The 25,076-nt window shown below is 38.6% G+C and overlaps 1 protein-coding gene and 1 long non-coding RNA gene across 23 annotated transcripts in view; one reads left to right on the plus strand and one right to left on the minus strand.

The window, feature by feature from the left end:
* rims1a (regulating synaptic membrane exocytosis 1a) overlaps positions 1-25,076 on the plus strand; it is a 98,213-nt gene that overhangs the window by 9,405 nt on the left and 63,732 nt on the right. The window lies entirely within an intron of this gene.
* LOC116713072 (uncharacterized) lies at positions 12,729-14,010 on the minus strand. Its single transcript, XR_004337783.1, has 4 exons — positions 13,221-14,010; positions 13,063-13,113; positions 12,924-12,980; positions 12,729-12,854 (listed from the first exon to the last, which is right to left on the minus strand). It is a non-coding gene; the product is annotated as an uncharacterized LOC116713072 (long non-coding RNA).

The raw sequence follows: 25,076 nt of genomic DNA on the forward strand, positions 1-25,076 counted from the left end.
GAAACGGTTTTACACGAACTGAAATCGGCATTCGGAATCCAGACTGCAATTAACGACATGTATCAAAGCATGTCCACTGATGAAAAACTCAACCAGCTTCGTTCTGTTTCAGAGTGTTACACTCAGAATGAAAAGTAATCTCTCTTCTGTTCTGACTTGTATTTTTCTAGTTCTATAGATTTAGTTTAAGTATTATCCTTTTCTTCATCTTATTTAGCATGTTTAAGTATTTTATTCATTATCCTTTACTTGTGTTTTATGACTGATTGACTAGCATTAAATATATCTTTATACACATATTATCGGTAAAACATTTAATTGTAATTTCTAGTAAATAATTGTACTGTTTGTGATTTCTTACTATTAAAGCAAGAATAAATCCTTTGTACTACGATCTGGTTTTGTCATTATTTATCATCCGTCCATCAAAGCAGGTGACACTAGGATGGCTGGGAAAAGGTTAATGAAAACGGTATATTACACTCCGTCACATCCCGGTAGTTTAGGAGGAATAGAGAGATTGAGAAGAGGTTTGGAGGATGAAACGGGAAAGAAGATTAAGGTGGAAAAAGTACAAGGTTTTTTATCGGAACAAGACACTTATACTTTGCATAAACCTGCACGCATAAATTTCCCAAGAAACAGAGTTTTTGTCACGAGGCCTTTAAAACAGTTTCAAGCAGACCTTTGCGACATGCAAGCTTTGGCTGAGGAAAATGATGGTTATAATTACTTATTAACAGTCATTGACATATTTTCTAAAAGAGCATACGTACGAATTTTAAAGAGGAAGACTGCAGATGAAGTGGTAAAAGCCTTTGCATCCATTTTCAAAGATAGTCAGACTCCTAAAAAATTGCAAACAGATGCGGGTAAAGAATTTTTTAACAAAAAATTTAAAGCTTTAATGAAAAAGCACGGCATTGAGCATTTTGCCACAGCAAGCGAAACAAAAGCCTCAGTGATTGAAAGGTTTAATCGTACGTTAAAAACAAGAATGTGGAGATATTTCACCGCTAATAATACCCGTCGTTACATCGATGTTGTGCAAGACTTGGTGAAAAGCTACAATCACAGCTACCATGCAAGTATTAAAACTACCCCTATGGAAGTGAATTCAAAAAATGCCTTTCAAATCTTTCAGAACCTGTATGGTACGTCCTCGAGCACACGTCGCAAGAATGCCAAACCTAAGCTTAAACCCGGGGATCTGGTTCGATTATCTAAATTACGCGGCATTTTTGATAAAAAATATGAGCAGAGTTTTACGGATGAAGTGTTTACAGTGGCCGATACCATACTTCGATCCCCTCCTGTGTATAAACTGAAAGATCTTGATAACGAACCTATTCAAGGTTCTTTTTACGAGGAGGAGCTTCAGAAAGTGAAACTGTGTAAAGATAAAATGTACCAAGTGGAAAAGATATTAAACCGACGCACCATAAGGGGGGTTAAACAGGTTTTTGTGCAGTGGAAAAATTGGCCTCAGAAATTTAACAGCTGGATCAGACTGGCTGACCTTCAAGATGTATAAAAGACACCTGCAGTAAATCTTACACCTGACACAACATAATGGAGCGCTCGGTAGAGGATGAAGGGTTCTACGTTACTTTACCCTCAAACGCGGGTTTAAATGTTTTTAAGGATAATACCATTTCAAGTTTTCGTGTGAATTTAGCACAGCATATTAATTTAGAAGGTTCCTGGCAAGTTGCCTTGACAGAGATTTCTTATCCCCACACCTGGTATAATGTCCCGGAAGAATCAGCTTACTTTGAATGGAGGGATAGAAAAGTGAAAAAGGTGTTTCGGGAAAGTATTACTCACGGATACTACAAAAACGCAACACATCTGGTTGGAGAAATCGAAACTGCCCTTAGAGCAATAAAATCTGACATTTACTTTGAACCGATTTACACGTTTGTAAATAAAGTATTCTTTCAAGTAGGAGGACAATATCAAATACGTTTTCATGCTCCGATTGCTTACATGCTCGGCATGGAACCTGGAAAATGGTTAACTTTTGATAGAAAAGCTTCTCAACCAATGGACATGCAAGCAGGATTTTACATGATTTATTGTTACAGCGACGTGGTCGAACAGCAAATAGTGGGGGATAGTTATGCTCCTTTGCTGCGTACGGTTAAAGTGGACGGTAAATTCGGTGATATGATCACTCAAACCTTTAATCCCCCCGATTATCTTCCTGTGGCGCGGAAACATATCGAATCTATTCAAATAGAACTGAAATCAGACCAGAACGTTCCGATAGATTTCACCTATGGAAAGGCAATCGTGAAATTGCATTTTCGACCTGTGAGGTCACGAGGAAGCCTGAGATAATAACTGTATGAACTTTGATGAGAAACATTCGTATAAAATACGGTTGATGATAAGGTGATCATTCATACGGGCTCACCCTCGCAGCGTGAAAGAGAGTATTTACCTTAAGAGAAGAACTGTATAAATCAGGGGTAACATGAGTCAAATAAATCTGAGAGATGATCCTCACCGGTTTGTACATTATTACCATAACCAGGTAGGGGGCGCGTTACCTGGTTTCTATGGGGCGCCGGTGATGTACGGCAGAGGTATAGGGGCGGTATTCTCAAGATTATTCAGATTTGTGTCGCCCCTAGTCAAATCAGGTTTCGCCCTGGCTAAACCTCACTTAAAAAGAGCAGCCGCTAATATTGCCACGGATGTTCTAGGCAAAGCTATGAATAAAATATCTGGTTCTAAAGAGGGTCAAGAAGGGTCAGGAATTATGGTTCTGTCAAGAAGAGCAAGGACGCGCCCACCGGGAGAGCGTGCGCATAACTTACAAATACGTAGAGCACTGAAGCGAAAGAAATCAAACGGGAGAAGGAAGGCTAAAGCGAGGAACTCTGTTCCTAGCAAAGATATATTTCAATAAAACATGGCTCTTTTGCATCACAAATCACCGGAATGCACTTTAGCCGAGTTAGACTTATTTTCAGCCCCTATGACTCAGCTATCTATAGAAGATAAGACCTACACTGAAATTTTGCCGCTGTCGGCTCTTACGGACAACGGTCCTATCGAATTTATGATCCCGGGAGGAGAGAAATATCTGGACTTAAACGACACCCTGCTTCATCTACGCATCAAGATCACCAACGCCGATGGTAGCAACCTGGCTAATGATGCTGCTGTGGGATTAATTAATTATCCTCTTAACACAATATTTTCCCAATGCGACGTCACGTTGGGAGACCGGCTGATATCTCAGTCGAGTTCCACCCACCCTTACAGGGCAGTGATTGAAACTTTACTTAATTTCTCTCAAGATACGCTGAGAAGCCAATTTAGCGCAGGTCTTTTTTACAAAGATACTGCGGGAGCCATAGACTCTATAGTTGTAAATAATGGCCCAAACCAGGGTTTAAATAAAAGGGCCTCATTCACCGCTGAATCCAGAGAAGTGCACCTGTTAGGGGCACTCCATGCTGATATATTTTTCTGTGAGAGGGTGCTGCTTAATTCTGTGGATTTAAGGATTAAATTAACAAGAGCCAGCGATGCATTTTGTCTGATGGGAGCCCGTGACTCAACTTTTCGATTGAAAATTTTAGGGGCTTCTCTTTTTGTGAAAAAAGTATCGGTTTCTCCCGCGGTCCGTTTAGGACACGCTTCTGCTTTAATGCGGGGAAATGCGTTGTACCCACTTTCCAGAGTTAATGTTAAAACATATTCTATCCCTGAAAACTCAAGAATATGTACTCAGGAGAACCTATTTTTGGGGGCTATACCAAAGTATATAGTTCTGGGAATGGTTCATCACGAGGCCTTCACAGGAAGAAGGGACTTGTCACCTTTTCATTTTAAACATATGGACGTTGAGTACTTGGCTCTGTGCCAGGAGGGCAAACAGATCCCAGGCAAAGCTTTCCAGCCCCAATTCAACCAAGGAATATCAGTCAGAGAATTTTACAACATATTCTCTGCATCAGGCCGTCATCTTAAAGACCTTCCGCTGAGCATAGACCGAACTGATTTTAACCAGGGATACTCACTGTTTGTCTTTAATCTCAACCCTGGAGAGGACGCAGACGCATTATCACCGGTTTCTAATGGAAACTTGAGGTTAGAGATCCGGTTCAGAGTACCATTACCCCACACGACCACGCTGATCGTCTATACGTGTTACGATTCTATTCTGGAGATCAATTCTAAAAGAGAGGTTTTGGTGGATTATTATTAATCATGAATAATCATCAACTTGAGAGTCTGCTACACCAGCTGTTGGGGAAAGTATTTTGCGGAGTCTGGGCATGCGATGAACTGTCTTTGCTCTCACACGAGTACACAGGACCCGCATATTTTATTGTGAACACGCATCCTGCTCACATGCCCGGAGAACACTGGCTAGCTCTTACTTTGGAAGGGAACGGTATTGCCACGTTTTTTGACTCCTACGGCTTTCGGCCAGACTTTGATTTCTATCCAACAAGCATCGTAAAATTTTTGAAAGACAGGTCTTCAAAAATAATATATCATAATAATCAACTTCAAGATACTCTGTCTGTTGTTTGCGGTCATCATTGTGTTTATTACTTATGTAATAGAGCATGTGGTTTATCAATGCAACAAGTGCTTGATTCATACCCCGGGGATGTGAAAAAAAACGATGTCATGGTTTCAGATTTTGTGAAAAAATATCAGCGCTGTGTAAAACACCAAAAGTTTTGTTCTTTTCACCACGGAACATGTTCTATGCAAATGTTTAAAGATTGTCACAAATTGTTAACATGATTTTCTAATATTATTGTATTAAAACAAGAGACTGTACACCTGAAAAATTCTTTAATAAAATATTTTATTGGAAAAAAGAATTGTTGTCAGAGAGTTTATGGAGTAAAAGCAATCCAACGTGATGGTTTTGTTCTTTTACGCGTACTTTGTCTGTTTCTGATCTTATTCTGTAGATCAAATTTAGGGGATAAGATAAATTTCTTTTTACGAGTACTTTTTACATCCGTCACCTCATCCCCAAAATCAAATTTAGGGGTTAGGATAATCTTCTTTTTTTCTCTTCTGGAAGGGGTTTTGACACCGTCTGTCTTGACACGCAAATATTGTTCACGAGCTTGTGGATTATTAACAGACGATACCGGGAAATTTAATTCATCCAGTGTGGAAAGGAAATCGGTCCATCCTGCAGGCAGGAGGCTTTGGGATTTTCTTTTAAACGGGAGCAGAAGGTTTTTGAGTAAATCAACCAAATGAGAACCTTTCATGACATTTCCTTTATAAACAAATTCTGCTTTAGATGTCCAACCGCTGTTACTTTTGGACAGCTTTTTCAAAATGTATTCAGCATTTTTACGATCTCTTTCAGGAAGCGCTTTCACAACTTCATTAGCAGTTTCATCCAATTCGGTAGTTTTTTGAATAGAATCATCTTCACGGTTTCTAAGTTCAGGATCATCCTTGGTACGCTGCACAGTCACAGATAACTGTGGCTCTTCTAGTTGACCTTGTTTGATTAAAGATAGAGATCTTTGTAGCAAAGCATCATATTTCTTAATTTTCTCGTATGCAGTGAGCCCTGATTCATTCAAAATGGCTCTCATTTGAGAATCCAGATCCTCCTCCGCCGCATCTCTGATTGAAGTCTTTGAGGAGTTCAAATGTTTAAACTGATGAGGTGAGATGAGAAACATCTTTTGAGATGTTTTAAGAGCCATTGCTTTTGTTCTATCTGCTGAGGATTCCGCCCACTAAGTTTCCTATTAACGGAGTCAGAGCAGCTAGCAGGGGGAGAATAAATCCTCCTCCTTGACTTTTAAGAGCCAGCTGTTTACGCTTTAATCCGGTTCTTTTATCCGCCAACAGTCTGATAATTTTTCGCTGCTTTTTCAATTTCCGATGTTGAGAAGGTGTTAGTTTAATATTTCCTTTTAGAATGTTCAGAGCAATCTCACATAAAGTTTTAAGAAAATCCGGTGAGCAATGAGCTAAAATATCTTTACGCTTCTGAGGGGTGGCCTGGTAAAGAGCCCTGAGCATCGGAGCATTCCTTTTTATGCGTGCAGACATTCTGACTTACTTTGATTTAGGTACATACACCACTGGGCATTCGCCGGGTAATATCCCCGTCCTTAACCTGTAACGTTCTGGGCAGCTAGGAGTAAGATCTACGATTAAATATCCATGAGCTTCTTTGGTTGCATCTTCAAAACTCTCCAGGAAACTTGCTTTAGCTGATGGGAAGACTTGACGCGCTAGTATATCCACCTGTAATTTATCTCGAGGGTTCTTAAAGAGCACCATATAATTACTGTTGAGACTAATGGTGCGGCTGTATTTTCCCTGCTGAAATACATTCTGGGTGAGATATAGAACAGACATATTTCTATGATGTCGATATTGGGTGAACAATTTGGCTACTTCAGGGTGGTTAGAAGCCTGGAAAATGACATCATCCAAAATGACCAAGTGACTTTGATTCACAGGGAATAAATCTTCATCGTCAAAATAATCAGGCAGTCCTTCCACAAATTTAATATTTTTATTCAGTTTTTGCAATTCGGCATATAATGGTTGAAAAGAAGTAAAAATCCAAACAATATTGTCCGGTACATCATTCATGACATGCTCAAGATTTTGCAACATTTTCCCTACAAAGTATGATTTTCCACAACCACTAGCCCCAACGATCATACATGAGAAAGGTGATTTGAATCTAGGGTCAAAGTATACCTCTTGAACATCGTTGGAATAAGACATTTTTATTTTTTTTTATTTTTTCCTTGTCTCTTAAACTCTAATAACCAAAAGGTAGAGTTGAACCATCAGGAAAAAGCCTGCGTTTGTCATACACAACCTGAAACCTTTTAAGAAATGTCACGTTTCTTAAAACGAACCCTTTTTTATCGCGTTTTATGGTGTGTTGCGGTGTTTTGATAACTCCGTCTCGGGACCCCTCTAAGTACCCTCCCACCAGCTCTCTGATGCTGTCAAAATTGACTCTCTCGCTGCACTCATACGTTTGAGTGATGCCTTTCACCCGGATCACCACTTTCTTTTGATTTTTTGTTTGGTAAGCATAACTTTTAGGCCCCGCTGCTACAAATTCCTGAATGGTGTCACCTCCTAATTCGTCGGTTAAATCACCGAGATAATTTCCCAGTTCTAGAGGACTCTCACCATCTTTTACCACATAGATCAGGCTGTCTGTGTCTATGTAGAGAATCTTATCCTGCACTCGCTCCAGACAGCTGAAAAGTTTTAAACGAGCATAAGCTGTGGTAAATGCTGCGATGAAAATATTATTTGATTTGTTAGGACGAACGATGCAACGTTTGCTGTAATTCCACTGGATCAGACAGGTTTCAGGGTTGATAAAGTGAAAGTACTTCACCACGTATTTACCTGAGAAAAAAAAATTGAAATATTCATCAGGATCACTTACAAAGCTGGTCTGAGAGAGATCATTTCTTTGCGCAAACTTTCCCCAGAAGCTATTGAGACACAGTTTAGCTACTTGTCTTTTAGCAGGGTTCACCTCAATTTTCTCAGCATCTAGTTGAATACCTTGATTAATTTGATAATCTCTCACATATTTCAACCTGCTCTCCTGATCCATCGCTTCAGGGGGATAACCGCTGGCTTCCTGTTTCCCCTTCAAAAAGGTGTGAATGTAGCCTTTAAAGATCGAGCTACTGCTTCTCTCAAAATGCCAGACCTCAGTGATTTTTCCAAGACGATAACCACATTGCAATGCTTTTTGAAACTCCGCACTCACCCAAACACCTGTCAGAGATCGAGCCTCATCCTCATGGGTGCAGATCCCTGTTTGATTGTTAATATCTGCACATGTGCGGCAAAGAGTGAAAACTAGCTTACCCCTAGATGTCTTGTAGGGTAGAACTGGAAAAAACAGGCCTCGTGGAGGATAAACGGTAGCTCTGATAAAACCAAAATAGTTGACGGGATCATCGAAATCTTTGTAAATGAGGGTGGGGTGACCTAGCGGATATTCACACGTAGCATTTACATAAGGGTAGAGAGATGTGAAGTCCACATAATGCACAGACTCACCCGGTCCAGCGGTGTACCTGAGCTTTAGAGCACAAGTTCGACCTCCATACAGAGCGTTCCGTGGGACCAAAGGTTCTGGCGCATCAAATTTTTCCAGGAATCTGATTACCCCTGGATCAGACTTTTTCATTTCATCCCACTCATGTTCCCACACAGTCTCGACTCGAACACCATAAACGGCTTGCAGAATCTTAGATCTTTCAATCGTAGCTGCATAAATTTGTTCAAACGGTACTTTTCTCAAAGGACACATTTCAGTCTGCTTGAAACACCGAGGGCAGGCATGATAAAGACAGCCGTTGAAAGAGAATACGGTGGCTAAACCTGAGATTACTGCGAATCCGTCGACAAAATAGGGTCCGATTTTGCGCTCGCCCGAGTTTAGCGCGTGTTCAATATGTAAGTTCTCACTGTCCATCTTCCACTCTAGCCACTGAATTGAAGCATTGGAGAAAGTTTTGGACCCACGCCTGTAATCTACAGCGGATGGGATCGCCAAGGATTTCTCCGGAAGAAAATTGGTCACAAAAACCTGCATGCACGCAGAAGCAATTGTGATGCTCTTAAAGGGATCCACATTTGTCTCCTTAAAAAACTCCTCTCTGAATTTAACACAACCTTGAAAAAGAATGTCCACATCATTTTTGCAATAATGCAGGGATTCTTTCTCAAAGTCAAAAATGCCTTTGGATGCTTCACCATACCAATCAGTAATTTTCTGCCTCTCATCAGGATTCATAAGTTTGACGCCGTACGAATCTAAAGGAGGAAACACACCCACATACTTGAGATGCTCTTCAGCGGAAAATTCGTGGGGAAAATATCCTTTCGAGCGGTCATGGAAGCCCAGTGCTTTCGGCATGGCACTCAGTTTCATAGTCAGAAATGACAGGCTATCAATGAATTTCAATTTGTAATCGGGGTCTGTAAAACAAAGAACTTTTCCTCCTTGCATGATTAGAAAAGGCTTGATACCTAACTGCACCATAGAGTTAAGCATTAAATAACTATCAAACCCACGTGCATTATGTGCGATGAAAGTGTGTCCCTTAAACATTGGTCTTCGGAAATGAAGAAGGAATTGCTGTGCACAATCCAGGCCATAAGCGTGCCATTCAACACCTTTCACAGATTTTGAACAGACTAGAAAGGGTTTATGTACGCCGCTCTGATCGACAAATGTTTCAAAATCGTAAAACACTAGTTTGTCATGAAGTTTGTCATCAATAGTACTGGTTTGAATGTAGCATTGATGATCGTTAAGAGTTACATCTGTACCAGGAGGTAGATTTTTTTCACCGCAGATGACACATTTTGATTCGCATATGTGTAAAGTTTTCTCTTTGGTCATAGGTACGCGATACAGCCTTTTACACGTAGAACAAAATTTAATCATCTCGCAATCACTTACAAGCATTTCAGCATGAGGTCTGTTGCGAGGTTCTTTGTGCCTATCGAAGCATGTAGAGTTTCGACATATTCTGTTACAGTCATCGCAGCGTACTGGGTTGTACTGCAAACGTGTGCAGCTGTAGCCACAGCAGACACCACAGTAACCTTGGCAATGATGGGTGTTAGAATTCTTATACCCGCCGTAACAAAATTTGCAATGATATTTTGAACCGGTAAAACCTGCAAGATTCCTAATGCCATAGAAGTGATTATTATGGAGGAGGAGAAAGCAGGGATTTGAACGATTTTGGAAATCTGTTTCAAATTTAGATAAAGCCCTATCTTTTGAGGTTCGATGAAACACTACAATTTTTCTTTGTAGAATGTTTTCAAACTTTGCGACGTCGCTGAATGTAACCGCAGTCTGATCAGTTAGACCTGCCTGATGCTGCCACTTTCTTCCCTGTTCAAGAGCTTGTCTGTCTGTAAATTCAGGGTGAGCTACATGTGCAAGGCTGGTAGCAAAACACAATTTATTTCCTGTATTTTCTACAATATACAGGTGACGCCTCTTCTTATTAATCAATTCACATTCCAATGTTCTTTCAGCCTTGCGTTTTGAACCTCCTGTAGGATTCCCGACTATCTGGAGAATCAGCTCCAAATTACTTTCTGAGGGCAGCTCTGCATTAGATTGAACGAGCTCATCTAAAAATTCCTCAAATGCAGGCAGGATTGCGTCGTTATCAGTAACAGAGATATTTATGTGATGAGAAATATTACCCCACACTAATTCTAACTGTACAACGTCATTACGTTCAGCTATTGATCTTGCAGTATTAGCCAGATCAGTTAAAACATTCATGACAACGGTATAGAATTCAGCAATGTCAGGTACAGTTTGGGTTGGAGGCGCGATTGATAACGATCTCCTTATTTCAATGTTATTGAAACGCTGACGTTCAATTCTCTGACTTTGATCTAGATTACCTCCTTGCTGCTGCTGTTGCTGCTGTGCTTGATCATTTGCTGCAGAAACTGATTCAGATGGTAACATAGATTCAGTATTTTGAAAACCTTCATCTAATGAAATGCTAGACGAAGTAGCCGGTGAACCAACGGGTGAGTTTTGCGGAGATATACAGTTATTTAAACCGCGGACTGCATTGTCAATTTGTCTGAAATAGTCTGAGACTTCAGATGTGTTTAAAATATCAGAGATTGGTGATCTAGCAGGGCTAAGAGCAGGGCTCTGTGTAAAGTCATTTCCCCCGGTATTCAAAGCTGAAGCGATTGTTTGTAGAATCTGGATGGAATTAATAATTTGTTGGGAATAATCTGATTGAGGTTCTGTATTTTGAAAAGTTTCATCCAACGCAGATGAGGCAGCCGGTGAGTTTTGCGGAGATATGTAGTCATTTAAACCGTGAACGGCATCATTAATTTGTCTGAAATAGTCTGAGAGTTCAGATGCGTTTAAAATATCAGAGATTGATGATCTAGCAGGGCTAAGAGCAGGGCTCTGTGAAAAGTCATTTCCCCCAGTATTCAATGCTAATGCAAGTGTTTGCAGAGTTTGGATATTGTCAGCTATTTGTTGAGAATAATCTGATTGAGATGATTCAACTCTAGCTTGTTGGTCTTCCATTCTTTACTGAGTTATAAGAGACAAATCATACATGAATCATTTCACAATCACCTTTGCATCAGAGGAAACATTTTGCAGCACTGTTCTGACGGCTTGTAGCAGGATTTTAACTTTTTCTTGGTTGCGAGCCAGAGCTTGTCGTCTTTTTCGAGCTGGAGGTCGGTCCAGAAGTAGAAAAGATTCTGTAATAAATAATTGGGAATAAAAAATTAGGAATAAACTTCTATCAGTTATGAGATGTGATTTTACTAGATAGATTCAAATAATGTACCTGTAAGCAACCCGTCCAGCAAAACAACTCTCGCTTGTAGATTTTCTGCAGCGAACCTCTTTCGTATTTCTCGAGCGTTGAAAGCTGTGAAATATATTTATTGTGATTACAATCAGTTAAGGTACCTTAAGGTAAGGCTGCTTTAATTCTAAACAATACTTTACTGAAAAAAGCATTTTTTAAAAAAAAAAGAATAAATAAATAAAGTAAAATACATAAATAAATAAAGTAAAATAAGATAAAGTAAATAAATAAAATAAGATAGAATAAATAAATAACATTTTTAAAAAAGCATGTAGCATGTTAGAAGGGTAGTGAACAGATATTGCACTTTAATTTTTCAATAAGACAAACTGGAGTCTCCAACTTGACAGATGCGAGTTGTAAGGTTTTTTTCTTTTTTTTATAGTGGTGTGTGGGGAAATAAAGACACATGAACTCATTTTTATTACATCATGGCACAATCATTAGACATACACACGCACAGAGAGAGAGAGAGCAAGGGATCTTCTGCGGGGAGGGGGTCACTCACCCCTGACCATCGGGTGTTATGTCCTGGAGACACACAAGCGCATGCACACACACACACACACACACAAACACACCCACACACACACACACACACACGCATACACACAGCCCTACACACCCGTGGACACACACACACACACACAAACACACACACACACACACACAAGCGCATGCATACACACACACACACACACAGCCCTACACATCCCTGGACACACACACACCCCTCCCCTCTGCTGTCTCTGTGTGTGTCGGGGTGGCCTGACTAAAGTTTTCAGTAACATGTTCCCAATGCAGAAAAATATTCACACCTCTCCCCATATTTCTCATTTTGAGGTGTTATAAAGACAAACTTTATTAGAGTCTCTGTTACGGATATATATCTTTCTTTCCATTTAAAATAAGAGTTTGAAAATAGGGACTTGCATTGGAATCAGACATGAGAAGCATTAAAGGTATATATCTTTATTATCTAAAACAAATAATTAAACTTACATAGACGGAGAGAATTAGTAGGCCTCTCAGGTAGCGGTTCCGGTTCGGGTTCAGGTAATGGTTCTGGTAACGGTTCTGGCTCCGGTTCGGGTTCTGGCCTTGCTCCGGTGGCCTGCGGCGGTGTGGGAGGAGGTGTGACGGGGCTGAAATCAAATCTCTGCCCTGAAGGCAAGTCTGCCACAGGTTCGTCTTCTGATTCAGATGAAATGACAATTACATCGTGTTCATCATGGGTTGAGCCTGTAAAATGGGAAAAAAAAAAAATCAGTTTCCTGATTGGTTCAAATAGGTTATTATTTAAAAGAAAAAAAAACTTACTCTGTACTCCTGTCTGAACAGAACCGGATGGTGTCGGAGCTGCATTCACCAGCTGTGATGATCTGATAGCTTCAGAGTCATTTCTTTTCTTATTCAATGACAAGCGACTCTTTCTGTGGTTGTCCTGGACATCTGTAAAAATTAGAGTATTGGTTTTATTTTCTCGCTTTTAGAACTTCGGTTACAGAGACATTAAATTACCGTTTGTATTGTTTAGTCCTGTAGGGTCCTGGTGTGTCTCCTGAGTATTTGCAAGATCTGTAAGCAAATAATATTTAAAATTATTTTACAACTCTGATTAAAAAGAAAAAAAAGAAAAGTATAGTAATCACAAACTTACCGCTTATAAATTCCGATTCTAAGATGATGTTAGGATCTTCTGAAACTGCGCCTAATAATAAGAAAATCATTATTAAGCATGATGCATTTCTGTATATATATATATTTGTATAACTATACAGTATATGGTTAGAGAATTTAAGAATTGTATTTACTTACGATCGAACAAGGTGGATAGAACCTGAGAACTTATAGTTGTTGATCTTCCTGTAAAGTCAGACATGGTTCAAGAAACAATACTTTTCTAAAAAAAAATGTACAAGTCTAGAAATTCTGTTGTACCCCAAAGTCATTCGAAGTTGTGCAGAGCTGTGCTTCTTCTCTGAGATGCTAGCTCCTTTTAAAGAGGTGCAAGAGGTTTCTGCCCATTCATCTGCTCGGACACACACACACACACACACACACACACACACCTGGGTGGTGACATATGCAGATTCCAAGAGCTGATAGCAGACCCGATCAGGAAGATATTCCGTTTTAAAACCGGAGATTGATCACCATTGTTATCGATTGTTTGTCAGAGGATGTTGGTGACATAGAGTTTCCTTGTACAGCATGTGTTTTGACCCCAAAGGTCATGAGAATCACCCAACTAGGATTTTTTTTAACCTGTCTCGCAGAGTCCTTTCCCGTTTCACCCAATATTCTCAGGAAGATATTCCGTTTTAAAACCGGAGATATAGACCGAGCATCATTGTTATCGATTCTTTGCCAGTCAGAAGTATGAGTACAAATGAGGAACTTTTACTAACATGTTTCACACTAGCAAGTGTTACAGAAAAAGAAAATCTATTAGAGTTTAAAATTGAAGTGATGAAGGAAATCACAAACTCATAGTCAACACCGGCTAATTATGCTACCATAAATAATGCAGTAAAATAGTTAAACTGTAGGTTTTCTTTAGGGAGTTTTGTTTCTATATGTCTTTATATACACACACACACACACACACACACACCGACACACAGACAAACACCCATGGTAGGAGGGGGGTCTGGGTGGTGACATATGCAGATTCCAAGAGCTGATAGCAGACCCGATCAGGAAGATATTCCGTTTTAAAACCAGAGATTGATCACCATTGTTATCGATTGTTTGTCAGAGGATGTTGGTGACATAGAGTTTCCTTGTACAGCATGTGTTTTGACCCCAAAGGTCATGAGAATCACCCAACTAGGATTTTTTTTAACCTGTCTCGCAGAGTCCTTTCCCGTTTCACCCAATATTCTCAGGAAGATATTCCGTTTTAAAACCGGAGATATAGACCGAGCATCATTGTTATCGATTCTTTGCCAGAGGATGTCAGTGACATAGAGTTTCCTTGTGCAACATGTGTTTTGACCCCAAAGGTCATGAGAATCACCCAACTAGGATTTTTTTAACCTGCCTCACAGAGCCCGTTTCCGCAGTGTCTCAGGAAAAATATTCTGTTTAAAACCGGGGGGTAACTACAACATCCTATTTAAATATACTATATTGTATATTATTCTCAATTATCTAACACTTATTGTTTTTCATACTTTAATTGTATTATTCTTAAAACTCATAATTTCCATACTTTACTTGTATTATTCTTACAACTCATACAGGTCTGAAGGCGTGGGAAAAACGGATCTGTCTGGGGGGGATGGGTGGGAAAGGTGGGGGAGGGGCATCCTGTGACCGGAAATCAAAATCTATTAGTCATCAATCAATCATCCATCAAACTCCGATTAAAATTTGACAGAAGGTGGCCTATAGAGTCTCTCTTACCTGAAGTAAATATTTATCAAACATTTTATACTGTTGCTCTTTTTAAAGTCATGCAACGTTTGTGGCTCTAAACAAGTCTTATTTAGCAAATATGGCTCTCTGGATTGTAAATATTGCATTTTACTGATCTAGTACAAGGCATTAGATGGTAATATTCATGTTTGAGTTTTAAATTGTTCCTTTTTAAATGAAGTAAAAGTTCAACGTATCATGCATTCAGCTCTGGAAAAATGCACCGAACCCCATTGAAAACCTCTTATTCCACCAAATATTGATTTCTGAACTCTTCCTGAGTTAAAACATTAGTATTGTTGTTTCTAAAATAATATGAACTTGTTTTCTTTGCATTATTTGAGGTCTGAAAGCACTGCATCTTTTTCTTTATTTTGACCATTTCTCTTTTTTTGCAATTAAATACTAAATGTTTGCTAGGAATTTCAGAGACATGTTGTCTGTAGTTCATAAAATAAAAGAACAATGTTCATTTTACTCAGACGTATACCTATAAAAAGTCTGATCAATACTTAAATCAAACATTATGAAAGTTAAAGGAACATTTTCCTATTTAGCTGACAAAGCCAGCTAAGGCAGCTATCCAGGACGCCATCATTCAGGGGGCAGCAAAGAAAGCAAAAAAGGAAAATGTTGTCAGCTAGAACTGAAAAGTTTCAAATTCATTATTTGCCTATGAAGTCACAGGGAGTCAAATCCTCCATGTCAGAGTAAACCCTGTTCTTAGAAGCTGCTGTCTGATGTAAAGTTTGCAATTAGGAGTTAAGCTGAACTTTCCTAATAACATGCTCTGCCGCTTTAAGGTTAGCCTTCTCTGGAATAAAGCTTCCATCTTTGCTCCAATTAGCAGAGATAGAAGCTTGATGTTGTGGTCTGAAGCAATTATTTATTATGGAACCACTCAGTGATACTCTGTCCTTTACCATATTTACGTTTAAGGCAGTTTTTATATCAGTGGTCAGTAATGGAAACTTGATTTGTCAGGGTTGCTTGAATCTAATCCTGCCGTTTTTATCCTTTGATGTTGATCTGTTTGAAGACTCATCTGTGAATTGTTTTTTGATTCAGTGACTCTTATAGCTGGAAATTTAGTTTTTTGACACCATAATAATAAAAGATTGATATTTTGTGCTCTTTTTGTGTGAGATGCAAGAGATTATTTCACTGTTTGCTTTTAAGAGTTGTCTTTCAGAGTAAATGATCTGTTTGTCTGGTTAATCTCATCTTATGGAGAGTATTTATTTACTTATAGAAACAATGTTTTTCATATTATTCCATAAAAAAGAGATCAGTTCACTGAACTGCAGCCTGAAAATGAGGGTATTCTGTTTTAATAACTATTATTATTTTTTCATTTTTAGGTGCATACTGTCAAATTGAACAGTTTAGATTTTTTTTTATTTGACTGCTTTTTCTTTTTTCTTTTTTTTATAGAAATTCAGAACAATTCTTGTTTATGATGGGAAAGGCAAGAGACCATATCTTTCAAATTTACTCAGAAAATGGATAACTGAAAATTTTAATTCAAATTTTTAATATGAATTTTAATATAATTTAAAAGTTAATTTATCAATTAATCATTTAATAAAAAATTCTTATATTCCTAAATTTTCTCTTTACACTCACCTGAGCCTTTTTAAATCAAAGACTAAGATATTTTTATTCAGAAAGACTGAATAATACTCTGTAGCACTCTCACATTTTTATTTCTTCTCTCTGTTTCATCAGCAGGTGAAAAAAAAAAGAGTCATAATTTCACTACGTTTACTTTAAAACTCCACTTTAAAAATAAGTAATGATCAACTTTTATTGTTTTTATTGGTGGGATGTAGCTGGTCGCATTGTGGCCGTGCAGAAAGACTGTTCTGGGTTCAAATCCCGGCCTGAGTTTGCATGTTCTCCCTGTGCATGCATTGCTTCTCTCTGGGTACTTTGGCTTCCTCACACAGTCCAAAACCATAACTGTTTGGTTAATGGGTATCTATAAATAGTTCAGCAAAAATATTGATCCTAAAGTAACAAACATGACCACTGGCTGAATAAAAGGGACTATTACAAATCACTTAGCTGACAGAACCGTCATCAAAGTTAATATCAATATGAATAAATGATCTGAAAATGTAGCTATTGTTTGTGTGATTTTGGATAGTAATATTCTCCAGATTTTAATGTAAACTGAAGAACATAAGGAGTTATTTAAGTAGTATAACTTTGCTTATAGACCTGAATCAAATTATAAAATTTTCATAAAAAAATAAATTTTGCCACACCTCTGAAACATCTTGAACTGAATGACTGAAATCTGTGCGGCACATTGGTACATACCCAGTTTTTTGGAGTTAGACTTCAAATTTCACTATAACATGCTGATATGTAAACTTCAGTAACACTATACTTGACCGAATGTGCACAAGACTGTAATGACAATGTCATAAATGTGACATAACACCTGTCATGAAGATGAAGCAGTTTTCATGAATGTTTACAACTGTTGTCAGGAAGTGTCATTCGGTGAACAATGACACTTTTAATGCAAAGTTGCCCATTTTAATTGACTTTTAATACAAGTATTATTGCAACTTTTCATTAAAAGTATCATTAGTTACCAAATAATGACACTTTTAAGGCAACTTTTCATTAAAAGTGTCATTGTTGGGCGTGCCGTGGTGGCGTAGGGGTTGGCGTGACCCACATTTGGAGGCCTCAAGTCCTCGACGCATCTGTCGTGGGTTCGACTCCCGGACCCGGCGACGTTTACCGCATGTCTTCCCTCCTCTCCTTCCCCCTTTCCTGTCAGCCTACTTTGTAAAAAGGGACTCTAGAGCCCACAAAAAAGACCCCCTGGAGGGGTAAAAAATAAGAAAAAAAAAAAAAAGTGTCATTGTTTATCGAATGACACTTCATGAGAACAGTCGTAAACATTCATGAAGACTTCTTCATCTTTATGCCAGGTGTTTAACAGTATCATGTCATTGTTATGCACACCCTGTAAAATAAAGTGTTACCTAAACTTCTTATTTCTTATGAACCTAAAGAATCAGGAGGAGATCAAATAGTTATTTCCTTCACTATATGTTGCGTATTACTCAACGTCTGGTAATGATTCACTTAAAAGCTTCGTAATGTGTAAGAAATAATGTGGGCAGAGAAACCTGGAAGCCGACGGTCATTTCCTGCCAAGCGTTTTTTGTGCGTCTGATCGGCTCAGTACAGACAGAAGCGGACCTCTTTTGATCTGTTGACTAAGCCGTTGGCAGTCTGAAAGGACCGCCGGAGAACACTGCCTGTTTTAAACTTAACCCCTGCGTACTTTTAGGACTTAATCTCAGCGGGGTTTCAACTTTTAATAAGACCAAAACTTCCAGAAGTTTCAGTATGTACGAGACCAAGTGTTACTTTAGCTAATCTCCATACAAAGGCTTTGAAAGACATAATTTAATTGACTGATTGCAGGCTTAATAATTACTAATCAAAGGAGCTTTTCTAAAATGCTGTAAGCCAATGCATTCAGAAACAATTATTTTATATCACATTTAAAAACATATTGGAACCGGATAATTAAATGGGTCAGTTAATATGTTTGGATCTTAGTCCATGCCTCTCCTTCCTTCTGATGTAAGGGTAGCATGGTGGAAGGATGTTTACGCCTCACATCAACAAACGTGATTGGCCAGGTGTCCCCTGTTAGCAGGGTACCATGGCGACAGCCCAGCGGCCCTGTAGTAACCTCATTGAGCCTTGGGATTGGCGAGGAGTCACTTCCTGCCTTCCTTCAGGGATTGGCTGCGATCCTGGTCTTCCCACGAGTTTCTGCTCCAGCTGGTATCTGGAAGACACTTGACCAAACTCTCAGTTATTCTTCTGAAGGGTTCAGTTTCGTATTTAGTCTTTAGATGAGACAGAAATTAGGTTTCACTGGGTAGAAAACCGATGCATTGATTGAATATTATATCATATTATCATCTAAACGTATGTTATTTTAAGCGTATTTGGATTGTAACCATAACCTGGGGTATTTGGCCAATATTGGATGGTTTTTCCAGGAAGCATTATGAATTGATTGTTGAAACACAGATAGTGAGGCGAAAGGCTGTGCTTGAGTTTCTGTGTTGTCAAAACCTTCTAATAAAATGAGTATAATATATTAGAAACCTCCCACTAATCGATATTATCTATTGGAGACAAGTAGCCAGTGGATTTTACTTTTATTATGGAAAATTATCCTACAAAGTTATTTTTTTTCACACAGGATGGCTACAAATTACAAACTACCCAAACTGTAAAAGTAAAAAATAGTAATAACCAAAATTAAAGAAAATACATTAAGGGCTCAATAATTTATTTATTTATTCATGTATTTTATTTTTATCTTTTATTTTTTGCTAAATTCCTTTACTTTTCATCTCATTGTCTTTTTTATTTTTTATTCACTGGGTGTAATTTTCTTAAAATTGATCTTTCACCGTCTTAAGTTGTAGTTCAATAAAAATGTTAAAAAATTATCCTAATTTAATCAATTTCACAAACTTTACAGAAAAAGAGAATTTACATTTTGGACAATTATGCATATTTTCTCCCCTCTTATTTAATAAAAATATCTCATATGTGTGATTCAGTAATTTATTTATGAATTATTTTGGTGAAAATGTGTGATTATGTCCAACTTTTTCTTGAACTTCAAGAAAAACCAGATGAAATGTTGATCTGAAACATTTAATTATGACTAAAAGGAAGATACCTGCAAATAGTTCTCCACTTTTTGGAGGCAATAGTTTCGTCAATGTCATGCCTAAAAACTGATTATTGCATGAGCAGGTTTCTATGATGGGGTATGACGAAATATATTTGGTCAAATGATTGGAACACACTTTCCATTTTGCAAGTTGTCTGTTGGAGGCAGAGGATTGTAGATGTACAGCCGGTCTGCTCCTGGGAGGTCGGACTTTGGATGATCGCTCTTAGTGCCTTCCATATGCAGCAGTCGGTTCCTGGAGTAGCTTTCCAGTTATGTCAAGCATGGGGGTGAAAGATGTCCACCGTTGATGATGACGTCTTGGCTTGCAGCCTGTGTCTGCTCCTTCTGTCTGCTCTGGGTCAATGAGGTGTCCCAGGAGACAACTGGACTCCTAGATCAGTTTGTCAAGTCTTCTCATTATTGCTTCTAACCCATGAAGAAAAGGTTGATGGCACAACTGGGGCAAACAGGTTTTCAGGAGTCCCCCTGCACTCCAAATCTAAAATCTGCTGTTATTTCTAAAAAGAGAGTTTTGGTAGTTTGGTGAAGTTTATTTAATTCAAATTAGGAATGCACCGATCCACTTTTTTTTTTTTTTTCACCCCTCCAGGGGGTCTTTTGTGGGCTCTAGTGTCCCTTATATGACAGTAGGCTGACAGGAAACAGGGAAGAAGAGGGGGGAAGACATGCGGCAAATGTCGTCGGGTCCGGGAGTCGAACCCGCGACGGCCGCGTCAAGGACTCAAGGCCTCCAAATACGGGTCGCGCTACGCCCTACGCCACCACAGCACGCCCCCGCTTTTCTCACTTCTGATACCAATATCTGAGATTTAGTATCCGATATCTGAAAAGCAGTGCTGAACTGACTTAATGCGTTTCTTTTTTTAAAACACAGACATAAATGTATTGAATTACAAATTACAAATATTTGATAACATGTAAAAACAACCCAACTTTAATTTGTTCTGTCAGTGCAATTATGAATCCAACAACCAATGGAAAATAAATAATAAAGAAACTGAAACTGACAAAAACAAAAGAACAACTATGATGCTCAAATCTAAAAATAAACTGCACCAAACCTTCTTTCAAACGGTTCAGAAAGTGCAGTTAGGAGTTTTAAATATAATGTTGAATAAATAATAAAGCATGATATCATAACGCATAGAATTAAACTGAATAGATATATTATCATGAATCGGAGACATCGGAGAACCAATACAGATATTAACCCTTTCATGCATGAATTATGATCCTTTGTGTCAGAATTTTTTTTCCATTTTTAAAAAAATGTTTCTTAAGGCATAAAAAAAGGTAGGAAATTTTTTTTGTAAAAATATATATATATATTTTTTAATGTGATCAATTGTAATTTTGTCCAAATACAAAGTTGTTATTTGAAAAATACATCAGTAGTATTGTTCCTTAGGGGTTCTCTGATGTCACAATATTTTTTTTACTTGCAAGAGTCGTCTACAGTAGGAGGGACCGGGTTGGTTCTCATGCTTTTTTGTCTGTCGGCCATATTGTATTTAACAAAAATAATTTCTTGCATTTGCAGCTAATGGCCAGTAGCTGATGGTATATTTTATGATGCATTAGTGTCCACTTCAGTGGTCTGTGTGCATTTCTAACATAAAAATCCACAGGAAGCACAAGAAAATGGCTTTTAGATAGCTGTCCACTGTAGTGACCACTATGCATGAAAGGGTTAATATCGAATAATAAAAAATTAATTTAAAATGTATATAAATTTAAAATGATAAATTATATGTCAGTATCACAGACAGGGCTGCACTGTTGTCTTGCAGCACAAAGGTCCTGGGTTCGATTCCTGGTCCGGGGTCTTTCTGCACAGAGTTTGCATGTTCTCCCTGTGCGTGGTGGGTTCTCTCCAGGTACTCCGGCTTCCTCCCACAGTCCAAACACATGACTGTTAGGTTAATTGGTTTCTCTAAATTCTCCCTAGGGGTGTGTGTGCATGGTTGTTTGTCCTGTCTGTCTCTGTGTTGCCCTGTGATGAACTCTTGACCTGTCCAGGGTGTACCCCGCCTCTCGCCTGAAATGTCTCGCTGGAGATAGGCACCAGCACCCCTTCTGACCCCACTAGGGACAAGGGTGTAAGAAAATGGATGGATATCACAGACGGAACAGGATTTGTTTCAATCTCAATTGTAATGAGTGGGACACTGTACTCTGTTAAGCCGTGGGTACATGGTAATTAATGTGTGAACACACACTACCTGTGAAACTTTCATTTGTTTGTGTGGAGGTATATTTGGGTCCATGTTTGTGCATATACATGCTGTGTCTATGTGTGTTGCGTGGCGTTGCCAGGCCATATGGAGCGCTGTCTGGGGAGCACACTACCCACTTAGCTCTGCTGTTGGCTCTGGTGCTCTCTCCATCTGTCCATTCCTTCTCTCTCCTATCTCTTCTTCCATCGCCTTTTCTTTTATTTCCATTTCTTGCAGCTTGGTTGCTTCTCACTCTTGCTCACCCTCACTCGTCAACACCCCGCTTCCTGTTTTCTGTTTGATCACAACTGCCTGTGTTTATATGCTAGCATGCAAGCATTAGTGACAGAGTTGAGTCTCTCCTTGTCGTTCTTTTTGTATTTCTTGTTTCCGGTGCATTTTGAGTGCTGCCGCGGTACAGATCTGGTCCTCCACATTTAATTTGGCCCTAAACAGCTGCTGGTTTATTTATAGAAGGACCAGATTGGGAGTTTGGAGACAATAATTACTCAAAAGCCTAGTTGGGGATCCATTGTTGTCTCAACGACTTTCGCACAGTGCCTGTGGATCTCCAAATCTCTGGCATTGAAGGTCTAACCCTCTCCTTGACCAAGCAAGACATATTGTGTGAAGGTCAACTTTCATTAAAATGATTAGCAGTAATGATCACAGTTTACAAGTATATACATGTTCCAGCTCTCACCTAAGTCCATAGCATACGGATCATAAATGGAAGAATAGATCACAGATACAAGCGGCTGAAATGAGCTTCCTCCATACTAGAGTCAGTAAGTCTGTCGCAATAAGTAATAAATCAATTCATCATGTAATAAATTAAAACAAGATCAATAATTTCCATTTGCATGACTGTTTTTTTGTTTCTACCAAAACCTGGATGACAAAAGACTTCAGTTTGGTGCAGTGGTTTCAACTAGCCACGTTATTTTATTGACAAAGACTTTATTTGTTGTTTTGTTTATTAATTTGGATATTTAACAGTTCCGGAGTTAAATGTTCATTAGAAATTAAATTTTATAGATATTTGGGAGGGTGCATTTGCATTATTATGCTATCACCACTATATTACTTGAAAATTGTCTCTGAACAACAATATTGTCATTTATCTCAATTACTTTTGGGACAATTTATTGTCCAGCAAAATTTGTTAAAATGACTCCGGTACTCATGTGACTATTAAAACATATGACTGGCGGTTTTCTGGATTCCACCGATTGTTTGGGGGGGAAACCAGATGTAGCTACCAACTGTGAGTATCTCAACTGCGATCCTCCAGAACTGACTATTCTCCTGTATAGGCATCAAAATGTCTTTGGGGTAAAACTGAGCAAAAGTCCCGCTACCTTTGATTTAAGCCCGTTGTCGTATCATGTGGGAATACGAAGAAACTTCTCAAGACAGCAGTCCAGAAATGAAAACGTAAATTTAAATTCTATTTCTACATGGACATGAATCCTACACATGTAGCCAAATTAGTTACAAACATAGCAACTAGTTACATTTATCAATTACATTTAACTTTTTTGAATAAACTTACTTTTAGGAGGATTTTTACTTGTGATTTTTACTTGAGTAATTTTATTATGAAGTATTTTTACTCTTGAGTAAAATTTTGGGATTTTCTACCCACTGAATGAAAAACAAACATGTTTTAACCAGAAATTCACCAGACAAAAAGACACACCTGCAGTTTCTGTTAAGTTTTTTTTCCTTTTGCATGATTTTATTTTTTGCTATTTATAGGAGTCATTGTAATTTTCATCCTTAAAAATCCAACATTTCCAATTATCTTTATATTTTGGTCTGTCTTATTATGTAATTTTAAAATATTAAATGATTGATAATTTGATCAGTTCTTTGGTACTCGAATAGACTTTTTACCAAATACTTTCTTACTTTTACTTGAGTAAAAATATGTGGAAGTAGTACTGCTTTTACTTGAGTATAATTTTTGGGTTCTCTGTCCACCTCTGATTACAAAGTAGCGTGAACACAACAAAGTTAGAGTTTTAGAGTGGCTGACAGCTCTAATCTATTGAAAATATATTGGCGGAGCTGAAAATCTACTCCAACTTTAATTATATTTCAATTTATGCAGCTTCTAAATAAGTTTTTAAACCTTCTCTATTTTGGTACTTTTGCTATTGACTTAAAAGAAAGTTTCAACACAGATGATCTTCCAGCAGATATTGATTATAAAATTATGATATCTAGAAAAAACAGCTAAAATGAGACTGATTGGAACGCCTTTCTCTTCATCGCATAAAATCATATGTTTTACCTGGACGTTCCCTCATATGAAGGGCTTTTCTTTATTGTCGTTTATGTTATATTAATCCTAATACCGGTGACAAAGAAGGTTGATTTAAATTAAATTCAATATTTCTTAACAATACCATCTACTTGTACACATTTCCTGATGTTAGGATCGAAATGGCTACAAAAGAGAGAGTTTAGGGAAAGAGAGAGAGCAGGAGGGAGAGGAAGAAGTGAGAAATGGAGAGAAAAAGCGAGGATGAGCAGCGAGTGGGTGGAAAGGCAGTCAGAGAAGTATACCAAGAGGAAAGGGAGGAAGGGGGAGGTGAGAAGAGGGGAGGGAGAAATGAGGAGAAAAGCAAAGTCTACATGACAGAGATGGTTAGCTAAGAAGCACACTGTACACTTGTGCTATTGTGTATGAAATTACTGCTGTCAGTTTGGGGATGAATCATCACGTTTCTTTTCTAATGGGGTTCCCCCGAATCCTGCATGTGCTCTTCTGCACTGGATTTCTAGGCAAAAAGCTCTCAGTGCTTTCAACACGGCAACTCTCCCCTCTCCGGTAACCTGTAGCACCCGTCAGATGGAGCGTGATGTATGAGGAAGAGGTAGTGCTGGTGGGACGGAGGCAGAGAGAGAGGGGAGGTGAGAGTACACCCCGGCAGTTCAGCGTGGTGGCATGAGGGAGAAGCAGCAGAGCTCTGGCACAGTGAGAGACGACTAGCGAGCGAGAGATGCTGCATGTCCCCGTACCCATATGGTGAGCAGCCAGGCCACGTCACAGCACATGCAGGCACAAACGGAGAGGTACGCAAGCAGCATTTCTTGTAGGAAAGAAAAAGAAATATATTAATCCAGAAATCTTTGTCTAAATAAATATGTGGGTTTCATTATACTGGAGCTGTGCATCAATACACAAAAAAGCATAAGCAGGTTACTGAATACTCAAATTACTGTAACTGTAACATAGTTACTTTGACATATGTTCAAGAAATCTGGAAT

This window comes from Xiphophorus hellerii, chromosome 22 (assembly GCF_003331165.1).
Source record: "Xiphophorus hellerii strain 12219 chromosome 22, Xiphophorus_hellerii-4.1, whole genome shotgun sequence".
NCBI lineage: Eukaryota > Metazoa > Chordata > Actinopteri > Cyprinodontiformes > Poeciliidae > Xiphophorus > Xiphophorus hellerii.